At 38.7% G+C, this 15,125-nt stretch overlaps 1 protein-coding gene and 1 long non-coding RNA gene across 2 annotated transcripts in view; one reads left to right on the top strand and one right to left on the bottom strand.

The window, feature by feature from the left end:
* LOC137244642 (cell division cycle 5-related protein-like) overlaps nt 1-15,125 on the bottom strand; it is a 110,944-nt gene that overhangs the window by 46,692 nt on the left and 49,127 nt on the right. The gene's annotated exons all lie outside the window — the stretch shown is intronic.
* On the top strand, nt 93-8,223 carry LOC137244637 (uncharacterized). Its single transcript, XR_010951135.1, has 4 exons — nt 93-409; nt 1,051-1,267; nt 6,316-6,496; nt 6,567-8,223. It is a non-coding gene; the product is annotated as an uncharacterized lncRNA (long non-coding RNA).

Below are 15,125 nucleotides of genomic sequence, written 5' to 3'. Positions count from 1 at the left end.
AAAAAGCGATTTGACAGAAGGTAACCGATACGGGTAACCGATAGGCCAGTTACCCGTCCCTACAAGACGGAGGTAACCAGTTCACACACACATTCAAAGCTTTTTTCGCTCTCCACTAACACATCGACGTTTCATGCTGTCATCGAAATGACAGTTCATTAATTATTCCGGAAAAATTGAAACGCAAAAAAAATATAAATTGTTTACAACGAAAAATATCTTGTGCTTTTAGTTGTGACATGTGACGGAAATTAAAAATTTTGTTGCAGAGAACACCTTTTTGCGTTGGCGACCTTCGCCCAAAATAACATTAAATTAATTTGAGTTGTGACATGTGATGGAAATTAAGAATATTGCTGCAGAGACCATCTTTTTGCGTTGGCGGCCTTCGCCCAAAATAATATTAAGGGTAAAGTTTTACAAGACGGTACACCACCTAATTTAAAAATATCAAATAATAATAAAAACGGAGCTCGAAGCGCGCCTTTTGATTCCACGTTTGATAATTTTTGATAAAAATTGGGTGGTGCACCGTCTTTTAAATCGTTACCATATTAAGTTGTATAGAATCGACGGGATGGCCTACAAGGTTTTATGTCAACTAAATCGCTCCCGATATGGTCGGGCTAGTACCTTAATGGTTCCCGGAACGTACCCGATCTGCATCCGGCAAAGGACCACCAAAGTCCATAACGGGGAGTGTCCTTATCGCTACAACAACAACAACATTATTTACTTTCTGATTTTCATTCATACGTATGTGCATTTTTAAATAATAAAAAAAATGTTATATTATTCTAATAGATAGCATCTCCGCCGGGTTGCGATTCAGCTCAGAATATGCCAAAATCAAAGGAAATCTACAAAAACAAGGTACTTTACAAGCAACATGCTTTGGAATACGGTACCAAACTGGTTGGATGTATTTCCCTAAAAAAGGCTGGAACTACGCATCTTGGTTTTCCAGTATTTGCTTCGATAATTTATATTGATTTGTAGTGATTAAAAATTGCAATAGTAGATAATGTAATGTGAATTAAAATTGAATAGGTAGCCGGGCAAAAAAGGCAACTGATCGGCCTGCAACTGTTATTTATGTGGTGCCACCGGGAGCTGCTGCTGCTATCCTAGAAGCATTAGAAGCAGAAATGCCAGAAATGAAGTTGTGCCATAACATGATAGGGTTCGCGTTAAGCACGCTCTCTTAAGGCAAAAAAAATCGCGTCTAGTCAGGCCCGATTGTCCAGGAATCATCGCACCAGAAAGGGTAAGTAAATTGGCTACCATATTAAATATATAAGCAACATGTATGAATTTTTTAGTGATAATTTGTCATGCTTTTGTTGATAATCAACTGAAGAATGCAAATACGACAGTGTTCGAAGTTCATGTGAAAACCAATTAATTTTTTTAATTAGCATTTGGAGAGAAAAATACATATGTATGTATGCATAGAACTGCATAGAAGGGGAGGAAAAATGAATTATTATCAGTAGATTTGCAAGATTTTTGTCATTTCCCCTGCATCGCAGTTGTCATTACATTGCGTTAAGAGAGGATATCAACACCTTACTACCCACAGCCAGTTAAAATTATTGTAAATTTTGCTCTTTTCATCACTGTTTCAAAACGTGGAAAGTTATATATCGAGCATTCCATGGAGAATGGTGCATTTTAGCAGACTTTCGCATTGCCGGCATTATTAATATTCAATCCCTAGAAGGTTTAATGTAGTCATATCAATAGTTCCCGAGATGGTGGGGCTAGTACCACAATGGTGCTTGTTACTGGAACGTAGATAGATAGATCATTTATTGAGGATTGCACAGTGACTTGCACATCTCCTTCACAGCACCTCATCCTAGCCGACTTCCTTGATGAACCCCAGCAGTGTTCTTTGCTTGAGGGATTAAATGTGGGAATGCTCTGGCCATGGTGAGCCCATAAACTTAGCCCTACGTCTTGAAATTGCGCCGCAATCTAGAAGGATATGGTCCACCGTCTGCTGATCCATCACAAAATCGGTATGTGTTGTTCGATACTATACCCAACTTTTGCATGTGACTGTTCAGTCTACAGTGTCTTGTAAGAATAGCCGTTGGGGTTCTTAGGTTATCTTTTTGAGAGGCCTATTAATGCCCTATATCGAGTTGTCCTGTAACCCCCTAACAGTAACTTAGATTGACTCAGGCCTGGCATATTGCGCCAGTGTTCTTCCCTATTTCCCTTTCTTCTACTAATAGATGCCCCTGTGGGCCAACTGGCAGGAACGGCTCGGGATTGATGGGTCATGCAGTTGCTGCCTCTCTTACCGTGTTGTCCGCCTGTTGTTGTTGTAGTAGCAGTGCTTCGCCCCATCCAATAGGTGCGACCGATCACAAATTGTCATCAATGTCCTCTAACGGGAGTCCAAAGAAACTTTCTGTTTCAACAGGGGTGGGCCATAATGAGAGGAGTGTTAGAGGCGTTGGTTGCACAATACAGTTAAAGAGATGGTTGGTGACATGTGGGGACACATTACAAGCAGGACAATGTTTTGTATGTCGGGTTGATTGTGGATAGGTAAGAGTTTAACCTGTTACGTTATCCAGCTCGAAGTTGGGCTAGGGTGACTACTCTCGTTTCCCTAGGGAGAGTGCGTTCCTCCTCTGCTAGTTCTTTGAGTACAGGAATCACCGGCATAGAGGTCCGACGCCTGTTTGTGGAGTTCACTGAAGACATGCTTGTGTTTTTTAGCTTCAAACGGCTGTGTTCTCAGGTGCAGTATTTCCTCATAATGTAATGAGGCCGTGAACAACAAGAGCCACAAAAGATTTATAAAAGTTACGAGGACGCTGGATTTTGGAATCTAGCCCAGAGCAACCTGTCCGATGCAACCATCCCTTGCACGTGAAACACTGACAAGAGTATTTATTTTTTTAATTTAATTTATTTATTATTACGGCTGTTTAGGCCCAAAACTTAAACTACTAAGTACAATTCATTGTTATAATCACTTATTTCTATTGAATATGCTGTTGGAATGCCATGTGATTCCGATCAGCATATTTACTAGCGTGACAGAGGGACGAGTCAGTGCTCCCAGCTTAAGGTAACAAAATTTGGAACTTATATTTTTCAATTATATGTGTATTTTAAGCTTTCGGAATGTATTAGTCTCCGATCAATGAAGCTAAACATGTCTTTGGATGTTGGAAATTGAAAATAAGTGTATCCAATCACCCCTCAACTTTGTTTAGTAAAGACGCTGTCGGAATGCATGAAGATTCCGATTAGCACAGCTCAACATATAATGGGAGGTTGAAAAGGACGTGTTTCCAATCCCCCTTGCTCCAACTTTTATTTGGCCTTATTTTCGTTAATTTTGTTACACATTATATAATTTTATTGTTATATTTATGCTGTCGGAATGCGAATGATTCCGATCAGCAACAGTAAATACCAGCTGGAAATACCGAATTCCAGCGAAATTAGTTGTTGGAACTGTCTGGAGTTACAGGTGGCGACCGATTTTCTTTTCCTTAGGGCCGGGTGCATTGTATTTTGCTGCTACCATTATTACCATTCCCTTTTCGCGCTCCAGTATCGGTATATCATGTAAAAAAATAAAAGAAAAAAAAACTATCTTATTGGAAGGGTTTTACAATGCTCCAATAAACTTTTTTTAAAAGTATTGAAGTTATTACTACTTTTTATGTGATTAGGAAGTTCATTGAAATATTTCAGGCCCTTATATATATGACCGTCCTAAAAAGATTCTTTTTCGGCAAACGCAGCAAACCCATTTCTCAGTACTGGGGTCAGGAGAAGGACCCGGATTGGGGTCGATACCTTCCCGGAAGAGGAGAGTATGGCGCAGACCCGCTGCAAGGATCTGCTGGGGGGTTGACAATTTGTGGGAGAGACGCAACAAATTAAACATGGAGTCCGCCTGCTCATTGCCCTCCACTCCCCTGTGGCCTAGGACCCAGGCCAACAGTACTACGTTGTGTGCTCCTAATTGATTCAGCTTTTCTACGCACTGAAGGACAAGTGCTGACTTTATTTTGAACGCCGCAGGTGCCTTTAGTGGAACCTGACTGCCTGACTGAGTATGGCAATTGTTTCTTTGGGGTATCAGCGCTGAAGGTTCAGCTTAGCGCACTAACTTATGGCGAATACTTCCGCTCGAAAATGCTCGGATGTGCTTTTAGAGTTACTGATATTTTGGTTCTGGGTCCGAAAACTCTGGCTCCAATCCCCTCTGGCGTCTTCGAGCCATCTATGTACCTTCCGATCTTGAGCCTAGTAATACATTGCACCCGCCTATACCTATACAGCCGTACCAAGAGACGGAGCAGCCCATTACATATTGGCACAACCGGAGCACTGCTGGACATCCATCCTATATGAAAGCTATGCATTCAAAAGTGTTTGTACCAGTGGCTGGTGCACACCGAACTGGACCAATGTATGCTATATTGAGGCCTTCACAAATACCAAGCTATGTTTATGTAAATAATGTTACTGCTAATGTCAATTTGCACGGTTGAGCACATACAGTACCTACGTTTATACAAGGTGGAACACCACACTACCTACATGGCGATGTAGCCACCGATCAGGTTGTTGTAAGAGATTAATTAAAATATGTTATTCATAAACACTGATTCTTATATTTTTATTATCATTAAACTGTAGACTAGACTCATGACGGGTATTCTTACTGGATACTGCCTTCTGGCGTCACATGCCTTTAAATTAGGCTTGGTCAGTGATAGCAGATGTAGGAAGTGCGAGTTGGAGGAGGAAACGATCGATTTCATTCTGTGCTCGTGCCCTGCGCTTGCCGGGCTAAGACTCCAGCTGACAGATGTCAGATCTAGAAGCAGCAAGTGGCTTAAGTTCTAGGAAGCCGCTAACCCGCTGGAGCCATGAGAAGCGTGGGTGCACTTTGGGTGTCCCAAGACAAGTTCCGTACCTGCTCCGAATAATTTGATAGATAGATAGATTAGATAGGGATCTGTTCTAGGTCCAACTCTTTGGAATGCGGTGTATGGCGGGGTGCTACAAAACCACCTTCCCGGAGGCACGGAAATTGTCGGCTATGCAGATGATATTGTCGTAGTAGCAGTGGCCAAGAAACTTGATCTGCTCCAAGCATTATGTAATGACGCCATGGGAAGAATAGAGGAATGGTTGACGAACACGTGGCTGGAGATGGCTAGCAATAAGACAGAGGTTGTTCTGATGAGCTCAAAGCGGACTGTGGATGAGTTGGTCCTAACCATAGGAGATTTTCAAATAAATTCAAAGCCCTCCTTGAAATATCTAGGAGTATTCATTGACTCAAAACTAACTTTTAGGGAGCACTTCAGGGCGGTGGGGGACAAAGTTTCTAGAGTTAGTGGAACCCTAACGCGAATAATGCCCAACATCGGCGGCCCAAGCGAAGCTACCCGTCAGCGATTATCCAACGTAACCAGCTCAATAATATTATATGCAGCACCAGTATGGCACAGATCTAAAATGGTCCACCAAAAAGATATACTAGCAGCCTACCGCATTACTGCTATACGAATAGCATGTGCTGTTCCGACGACGCGATCCATGTTTTATCCAGGAAAATCCCAGTAGATCTACTCTCAGGTCAAATGGCCGATCTGTATGGCATTGGATTCAGCCGACCATCTGAAGATGCTAAGAAAACCGCAAGGTCACGAACAATAGTTAGGTGGCAAGAACGGCGGGAAGATTCGAGAAAAGAGCGCTGAACCTTCATGCTAGTCCGGAATATAGCGGAATGGTACGAGCGAAAACACGGCAAACTAAATTACCATCTCACACAGATATTGAGCGGGCACGGTGGCTTGAAGGAATATCTACATAAGCGTGGGATAGAGGAGGATCCTTTCTGTCCAAGCTGTCCGTCCGAATTGGAAGGCGCAGAACATGTAATATTTCACTGCCCTCGTTTTCACGGCGAAAGACTGTCTGTAAACAGAGTTTTTGGAGAGGAACCTTCCATTATGAATTTAGTTCCACGAATTTGCGGACAAATAGATTGTTGGATTGCTGTGAGCAAGATGGCCTTTATAGTAATGACGAAATTGATGATGCATGCCGAAAGGGAGCGTAGAGAAATGCGCATACGAAGTAGTGGCGACTAAATCGCCTTTGAAGTTACTTTACCAGGTCCTGATTCTAGTTATCTGAAATTTCTCTTGTGCCTTTGGAAAAGAGCTATGTGTGGAGCCCTATTTATGGAACACTTTTCGGCTTATATTAAAAACTTTTAATCTATTCTTACTGATATGAGTTTCTTTTTCATTCTAGGTAATTTGATTTTGACGATGTGAGGATAGAAATATCCCAAATATTCCAGCTGTGGCTGTAAGAACATACATTTGCTCAAATTAGAAGAAAACTGCACGGTTGAGCACATCCAGTATCTACGTTTATACAAGGAGGAACACCACACTACTTTCACGGGGATGTAGCCACCGATCACGTTGTTGTAAGAGCTTATTTTAAATATGTTATTCATAAACACTGATTCTAATATTTTGTTTTGGTTTTTACTTTAGAGTCAACCTGTTATAAAGCGATGTCAGCTATGCCTGTAACTTAAGCGCCTTCAGATGTAATAGTTACCGCGGACGCGGTCACAGGAGTAGTTCACTACGTGGGGATTACACTAATCAAGGACTTTCAATATCGGAAGGATTTCCAGCACTATAACACACCAACAATATGTGCAATCACCCGAATAAATTGTACAACAAACGTTAACACCACATCATCAGCCAGCAACAACAACAACAAACGCAACAAGTTGAAACTTCTAAACAATTAATGACTAGTGAACCACCAACATATCCGCAATATGCGCAAACATCAACACCAACATGTGTCGCCTACTTTGCAACACGGTGAAGATGGCCAAGGCCATTCTGATTCTAATACTGATAAAGGCGAACCATTGGCAAATTTAAAAACTCAAACAGACCACGAAAAATGTTGATGATGGTATTAATTCTAGTACGGATAGTAAAGAATTTAAACCTAGGAAAAAAGCTAAACTTGATAAAAACTTAACCGAAGATGACAATGTTTCTAATTCTAATACTAAGGAAGATGAACCTTTGATAAATATGAAGCTTAAAACAGAGTTATCAAAAAATGACGATGATGATAATGATGTTGATGCAAAGTCCAATGTTGAAAATGATGAAAATTATGAAACAGAATCTGAAAATAGTATGAGTGTGGATTATAACCTGAAGCAAAACTGTTATATCCTGTACGGCCAGAATTAGATGTTAAGAAAAGAGCCTACATAAAGAGGCTCAGTATATTTATGGAAAATTTATCATGAGACAATGCCCAATGTATGTATTTCAATTAAATTCAGCACATTGTTGGAAAAAGCATCTAAACTTTATGCATCGTGTAGAGAAACCAGAACATTTACAATTTAAATATAACGAACGTGGTGCAAAATGTAAATTTTGTGTTATTCAAGCAGCTACACCAAGCTTCAACAAATTATTGGACCATGAGATTTCTCATATGCCTAATAGTCATTATTTAAAATGTAAATTATGCGATTGGAAGACGAAAATACATTCAAGTATGAATTTTTATTTACGTGTACAACACGCTGAAACAATTGATGTAACAACGAAAAGTTTAGAATTGAATATTTGTCATATTGTAATCACAATGGTATTTACGCAAACACTTAATACATCTTTTCTATGTTTAGAATGTGGTGAATAATTTAGAACAAATACAAGTTTACGTGTACACCACAAGATTTGAACGGTAATATCTTGAGGGTATGGTTACACCTATGTGGCATCTACAAGATATTTATAATTACTAGTGTGGAATGAATCCGGATATGGAAGAAAACGGAGGTGACGAATCACCATGCTTCTTTGGATTCTGGTGATACTCCTGACATGCTTCCTAATTTCCCTACGTCTGATGTTACTATACCTACCAAACTAATATGACTGCAAACTGATGAGCAACACTACCAGCGCAGGAAAAATAAGAACTTCAAAACAAGGTTTCGGAAAGGGCACGACTATGAATAGACGTTAATGTATTTATATAGTTTATAAATATAAAAATTCACATATGTAAAGTTCGCTAGAGTAATAAGGCAATAATTTAAATTCTAAAAAAACATTGTATATATGAATAATTTATAATTAAATATTATCTGAACATAAAGGACGCGTTTCATTCATAGAAAAAGCGATTTTACAGAAGGTAACCGATACGGGTAACCGATAGACCAGTTACCCGTATTGTTGTTGTTGCATATGTTTTGGTTAGCGATAACGAAAACATAACTGATGAAGTAACTTAAAAATGTAAATAACATCGAGCGAGAAGGAATGTCGAAAACACAATAGGTAAGAGCGAGAAAGAGAGTCACACGTACACTATTTTGAGAGAGCACATGCGTTACCTTTTTCACGACAGCAATGTAAAAGTCATTAAGACGATAATTGGTGAACAAGTTATTGATGACGATTAAGTAATCGATTAGGGAACGGGTACCTGTCTTGTAGGGGTGTTGTTGTTGTTGCATATGTTTTGGTTAGCGATAACGAAAACATACCTAATGAAGTAACTTAAAAATGTAAATAACATCGAGCGAGAAGGAATGTCGAAAACACAATAGGTAAGAGCGAGAAAGCGAGTCACACGTACACTATTTTGAGAGAGCGCATGCGTTACCTTTTTCCCGACAGCAATGTAAAAGTCATTAAGACGATAATTGGTGACCAAGTTATTGGTAACGATTAAGTAATCGATTAGGTAACGGGTACCTATCTTGTAGGGTAGCTAATCGAATGCCTAATGAAGTCAAAAGCACAATGCAACTCTGTTGGCAACGTTTCGCTTTCGTTTCCGCTTCTTAGTTTTCAAAGCAAATGTCATTGTCTACATGGCGGAACGATACAAGGTGCCCGCATCGAACAGCTGATTATAACCTTTTTTATTTGATTTGATACATCAACTACCGGCGCAGTACGATTTTGACATTTGTCCATCGAATTAACAAGTACATGGAATTTTGTTTGTTTGTAGGTATGTCACCATGCTCCCACCTTGTATCGTTCCGCCATGATTGTCTGTCTCATCCTTCATACTAATCGAGCAGTTACTTCTGTGTGAAAGCAAAAAATTTACGATTTCATTAGCAGGTGAAATGAGATCATTAAGTTTCTGTGTGAAAACAGTATAAAGCTGTTTACGCCAACTAAAATTCTGTAACCTACATATGTACAACATACATACATACATTTCAACTGTTCATTGTTTTTTGCCTTTTTCTTTGTTCAACCAAAGTGACCGCTTCTCCTGTTTGGTGTTTTTGTAAACTGCAGTGCATTCTTCCAACTTCCAAGCTGGTACGGTAAATGCAAATCGTTTGACCGTTTGCTAATGAAGGGATAAATAGTCGCGAAAGTAAGTATTTTCAATTTAGTCACCGATTAGCCAAAGGAAGTGGAAGGACGTACTGCGAAATAAACTGCTAAGACTGCCAAAGCAAGTTAAATTCGTACCACTTAATCGGTGACAATAGCAGTTTTTGTGTGTGGTAAGAAAATGTTGCCAATGTGTTGGTTTCATTTTGAGTTTGCCATCTCCTTTTGAAGATGAGCCAACCATATAATTGAGCCATGGTGTGTGGTAAGAAAATATTGTCAATGTGTTGGTTTCATTTTGAGTTTGCCATCTCCTTTTGACAGTCTCATCGGCCATGCTATGGTTCAATTATGTACAGGTTGGCTCATCTCATCAGCTGATTTTATTTATGTCATTGCATGGTCGAAGGGATTGTCAAAAGGAGATGGCATACTCAAAATGAAACCAACATATTGGCAACATTTTACTTACACATACAAAAACTGCTAAGTTTTATGTTTCCATTCCATACCATTCGCACCAACACCAATACACAGATTTTGACAATTTGAACAGACATATTTTGTTGCTTTACAGATGAGCCAACCTGCATATAGCCCTACAAGAAACGCTGATAGTTTTACTAATACACTTACACTTGTAATTGACAATGCTGATCCTGCGATGACGTAAACATTGATACTCAAATTTATGTATGTTCCTTTGTTCGCTCACGCATGTCCGCATGTACCCAACGACAGCCTATAATCATGAAAAAGGACTCAAACTGGGAAAGCTTCGGACACCTGGTACAGAACAAAAGAACATACAGCAGATACCATTATGCATGTGAGACAGATACATAATTCTCAACGGAATTTTATGTATGCGAGAACAGTTTATCCGATTTAATCATGTTGTCACTACTGACTGTAATATGACAATCAAATGATTACCACGGTTGTTTTGTTATTTTTTAAATTCCGCCATTTTCAACCGACGAAAACCATATAAAATATAAGTTTAAAAAATGAAAAAGAGAGCATTTCAAAGCTCCATGCTAAAAGCAAAAAAAATCGAAAATATTAAAAAATACCAAAAGCTGTCGGAATGTGTGGGGCGCACTCAAAAAATTGATACGCGAAAAATAATAGTGGTTAGTGGTGATTCATTTTTAAATGTGTTTCCGCATGAGGAAAGCGCTCTTCTGTTGTTTTGTTATTTTCTGAATTTAAATTGGACATTCTGAACTCGAATTCTTATAAAACTATTTATTTTAAACAAATAAGAAACACAAAGGCTTTTATCACGTACAAAATTAAGAACGTAATGAAATAAAGTAAATAAAAAGCAAAAAGCATTGTTTCATTTTTGGCGGAATATAACAATGGTCATTTATGATAGTATAACAGTCAAACCTGATATCTACAGTAAACTATCATTTATGACACTTTTTGATAGTTAGAGTGTCAGCACTGATCCAGGAAAAGGAATGAGAGTGAACAGTACGGCTATATTCTTAATCAGTAGGCCATGTTGGTGTATAAGAAGGAGACAAAAACTCACACGTACACAATTGTTTACATCACATTTGCGCAAGTCCCCTTAAGTTTGTGATAGAAAGTTTGTATGAGGCGCTGATCGTTAGGTTGACATTGCTGACAATCAGATGATAGTCATATGATAGTCAGTATTCTTGTAGGGAGTTGAACCATGGGCCACGCAATGATAAAAATAAAATCAGCTGATGAGATGAGCCAACCATATAATTGAGCCATGGTGAACAGCTGATTTTAAAATATCGTGGTCGATGCATAATCCTCGTGTTCCAATGAAACATGAATCAGATACGGATAGAGATTTAACATGCATATGTAACAACAATGTGATCCATATGGCCATAGCTGTCATCCGGTGGCAAATCCTGAGCCAGATAAATAATTTTGCATGTAAATGCAACAACAACGATTTGAGCCAGATAAATCCAGATAGAAGTCTGGTTCAATTTGTGAGCCAGATAATTTGTTAATTACTTCTTTTTAGGTTGGCAACGCGGCCTTTAATATACCTACTTTTTCAAAAATAGATGTCGCTGCTTAGCCTTTCGCCGTATGAGTTAAATGAAAAACAGCGGCGACATCTGCCTATCACATTTCACGTGTGCGAAAATTTCACGACATCTGCTTATCAAGTCTCTCAATAGCCGTGTTTTTTTCACACGCGTATACGTTTACGTTTGCGCTTGAAAAAAAAACGCCTATCCTCGCTTAGATAATCAGCCTTATTGTAAACTTTGCGTGAATGCAATTCCCAATGGAAAAATTCCCACATTTGTTCTGTTCTCATTGTGAACTTCACATGTGAAAAAATTTCCCATTTTCGAAAAATTACCCAAACCGTCAACAAGTTTTTTTCCACGTGAATGTATAGAATTTGTTCGCAAAACTGAAAGTGGGGAACAACACTCGATAAAATGTAAGGTTTGTTTATTGCTTATTAAACTTAGTTAAGAATTATTTTATATCACATTAGGTCTATAAACAAAACTCAGTTGACTTTCTTGGTAAGCACTATGGCCGAAAATCCTGAAATAGGAAAGGGCTTCCAAAAAAAAAAAAAAATAAAGATAAAGTGCTGGCTTTTTGGAAGAAATTGAACAATTCCCTCAATAGCATCCGAATGGAAAAAGGTGACTATCAATTCAATGTGGCTATGGAATGTGCCATAATTTATATAGCCATTGCTTACAGGTTTGGATTGATCAAAAACGATACGTACGAAACAAGGCTGTCGAAAATACCAAAAATAGGAAAAAGACCGATGGAGGACCTTGCAAGCAACATGTTTTTTCTGTATTAGAACAGTCAATTTTGGATATAACTGCGTCAGTAGCAGCTGCGGAAGGTGTCGAATGCAACGAAATCAACTGGTAAGCAACGTGAAAATAACAGTAGCGATGAAGATAACAGCTCTAGTGAGGACTCTGAAGTGGAACTTAGTTGCTTGGACGAAAATAGCACCGAAACTGCCGGTGACACGTAAAGGAAAAGTGCTTTGCCTGCACAAAAAACCAGCCAGCAAACTCGCAAAAAAATTAACCCTTCGGAGCTATTAAACATTGAACTAGATGTTCAAAAAGAAATGAATGACAACGTCAGAAAGGGCTTGGAAATCCAGAGTCATCACTCTACTGAAATATAAGGCCACTTAAAGGAATTAAACCAAGGCCCCGAAAACTTTCAAAATATTCAAAACAGTTTACTAAAGGAAACAAAACGCCACAATTCGGAAATTGAACGGCTCAGAAAAATTGAAGTTGACCGTAAACTCATACTTATAAACAGCCAAATCGAGGCTCAAAATTTGAAAATACTAGCTGCAAAGAAAAGCTTAGGCATTAATTAGAATCTTTCGAACGTTTTTGTAAAAAAAATTATTTTATGTACTTTATTTTTTCAAATTGGTAAAGCAAGATTAACAATAAAGCCGCTTTTGAGCTAATACAAATCAGACATTTTCTTTGAAAAGTGTCATTCAATTATAAAAACATTTTGTCATAAATTTACATAAGGTAATTGCCTATATTTGCTCTAATACGCTTAGCCTCATTGAGGTATGATGAATGCGATTCAGATTCTTCAAACTGCACGTGTTCAGAAATTTCCGGTTGAGAAGCTCTATTTGAAATAAAAGGTGTGTCATCGCACCGATACTTTAAGCATATATTGTGCAACGCGCAACAGACATTAGTAATTTAAGCTGCTTTCTTAAGCGAATAATGTAGCTCCCTGGCTCCTAGTACACACCTCCATCTATTTTTTAAGACGCCATTGGTCCTTTCCACAATGTTACGTCCACGTGCATGAACCTCATTAAATTTGCTTTCTGTGGAGCCCTCTTCCGCTGATCTGTGGGGTGTTAGCAACCAAGGCTCCAGTAGATATCCAGCGTCGCCTATGAACAAAATTTGATTTTTTGACTTACAGATTTCATTAAAATTTTACCTAGCAGCCAAATATTTCTAGTGCCTAGCAAGTAATCCTGCTCCATTGAAACCCTCAATTGACTTGTATTCCAAATTAATGAGTCATGGCAGGCTCCAGCCTGTGTAGCATTGTGTCTATTGCAAAACGTTTACGTGCCACTGGCAGACCACTGTGCAATACATCCAACAAACGCCGGCTTATTTATTCTATACAATTGGTGAAAGCTATGTATAAATAGTTAAAACGCGATTATTTATCTCGCCCAAAAAAAAGTAGCGACTACCTCACAGTTTACATCGAGTAAATGCCTAAAAAATAGCGAGTGACGGCTCTTATTATATTTATCCTCTTTGGTTAAATCAATAGCAGATAATTGGTAGTATTAATTGTATAGCAAGCCGCTTCCTAATTCCAAGTGGGGTGAAGGGGGCAGACATTCATAGATTACGTAGAGGTTAGTAAACTTTACTGATAACAGCGTTAATATGATCACAGCAAGAGAGACTAGAGTTAATAACAACCCCCAGATTCTTTACTTTAGACACGTACTTAAGGCACTTATTATTGATATATAAAGCTGGTAGATTTGATGAGTTAATTTGCCTTTTAGATATAGGTAGCACATACGATTTATCACTATTAAGGGGAAGATAATTTTTTTGCGCCCAAGAGAGACTAGAGTTAATAACAACCCCCAGATTCTTTACTTTAGACACGTACTTAAGGCACTTATTATTGATATATAAAGCTGGTAGATTTGATGAGTAAATTTGCCTTTTAGATATAGGTAGCACATACGATTTATCACTATTAAGGGAAAGATAATTTTTTTGCGCCCAAGACGAAATAGCTGACAAATCACTATTAAATTTGGCACAAAGTTCAGAAACTTGCGCATGTGTTCCAGACATATAATATCATCTGCATAAGCATGCATTTGAGCATACCTGCAGGTGGTAAATATGCCATTAATAAATAGGCTAAATAATAACGGTCCAAGTATAGAACCTTGGGGGACACCAGTAGATAACATCTTAAGATTGGGGCTTACGATCACACCTTCACTCGTTGCGCTCTACCACCCAAGTAACTCCTCAAGAGCCCTAAGACAGAGTCCCCAAAACCAAAATAAGACTTTAGCTTCATGCATAACAACGTGTGGTTGACAGAATCAAACGCTTTGGAAAAGTCGAGCAGACACAACATAGTTTTCTTGTTACTGTCATAGAGCGCCCGAATATCATCCAAGATTTTGATTATTGCAGTTGAACAGCTATGCTTTGCTCTAAATCCAGACTGGAATGGGGAAAGTAGATTGAACTTGTCAATATAAGCATGGATCTGTTCTGATAATAAGCTCTCAAAGGTCTTCGACAACGCAGGAAGGATGCTAATGGGACGAAAATCACTTAGACGGCAGGTGGACTTATTTTTAGCTACAGGAAAGACAGATGCGATCTTCCAGACATCAGGAAAGCACGAGGTTGTGATGCAGTAGTTGATAATATGGGTCAGGGCTGGCAGTATCTGTGGAAGAAAAATTTTTATAAATTTTACAGGAATACCATCTTCACCAATAGCATTTGAGCGTACCTTATAAATGCATCTTACCACATCATGCTCCGACACAGCACAAAATTCAGGGAAAAATTCACAGGACAATTTATCGTGTGGGTGATTGGGTCATTGGAAGAGGTAGCATAATTAACGAATACTGCATTCAGATCT

This window comes from Eurosta solidaginis, chromosome 3, assembly GCF_040869045.1.
Source record: "Eurosta solidaginis isolate ZX-2024a chromosome 3, ASM4086904v1, whole genome shotgun sequence".
Lineage (NCBI taxonomy): Eukaryota > Metazoa > Arthropoda > Insecta > Diptera > Tephritidae > Eurosta > Eurosta solidaginis.
Note: the sequence above shows the minus strand (reverse complement) of the source record. Positions and strands in the feature narration are given on the sequence as shown.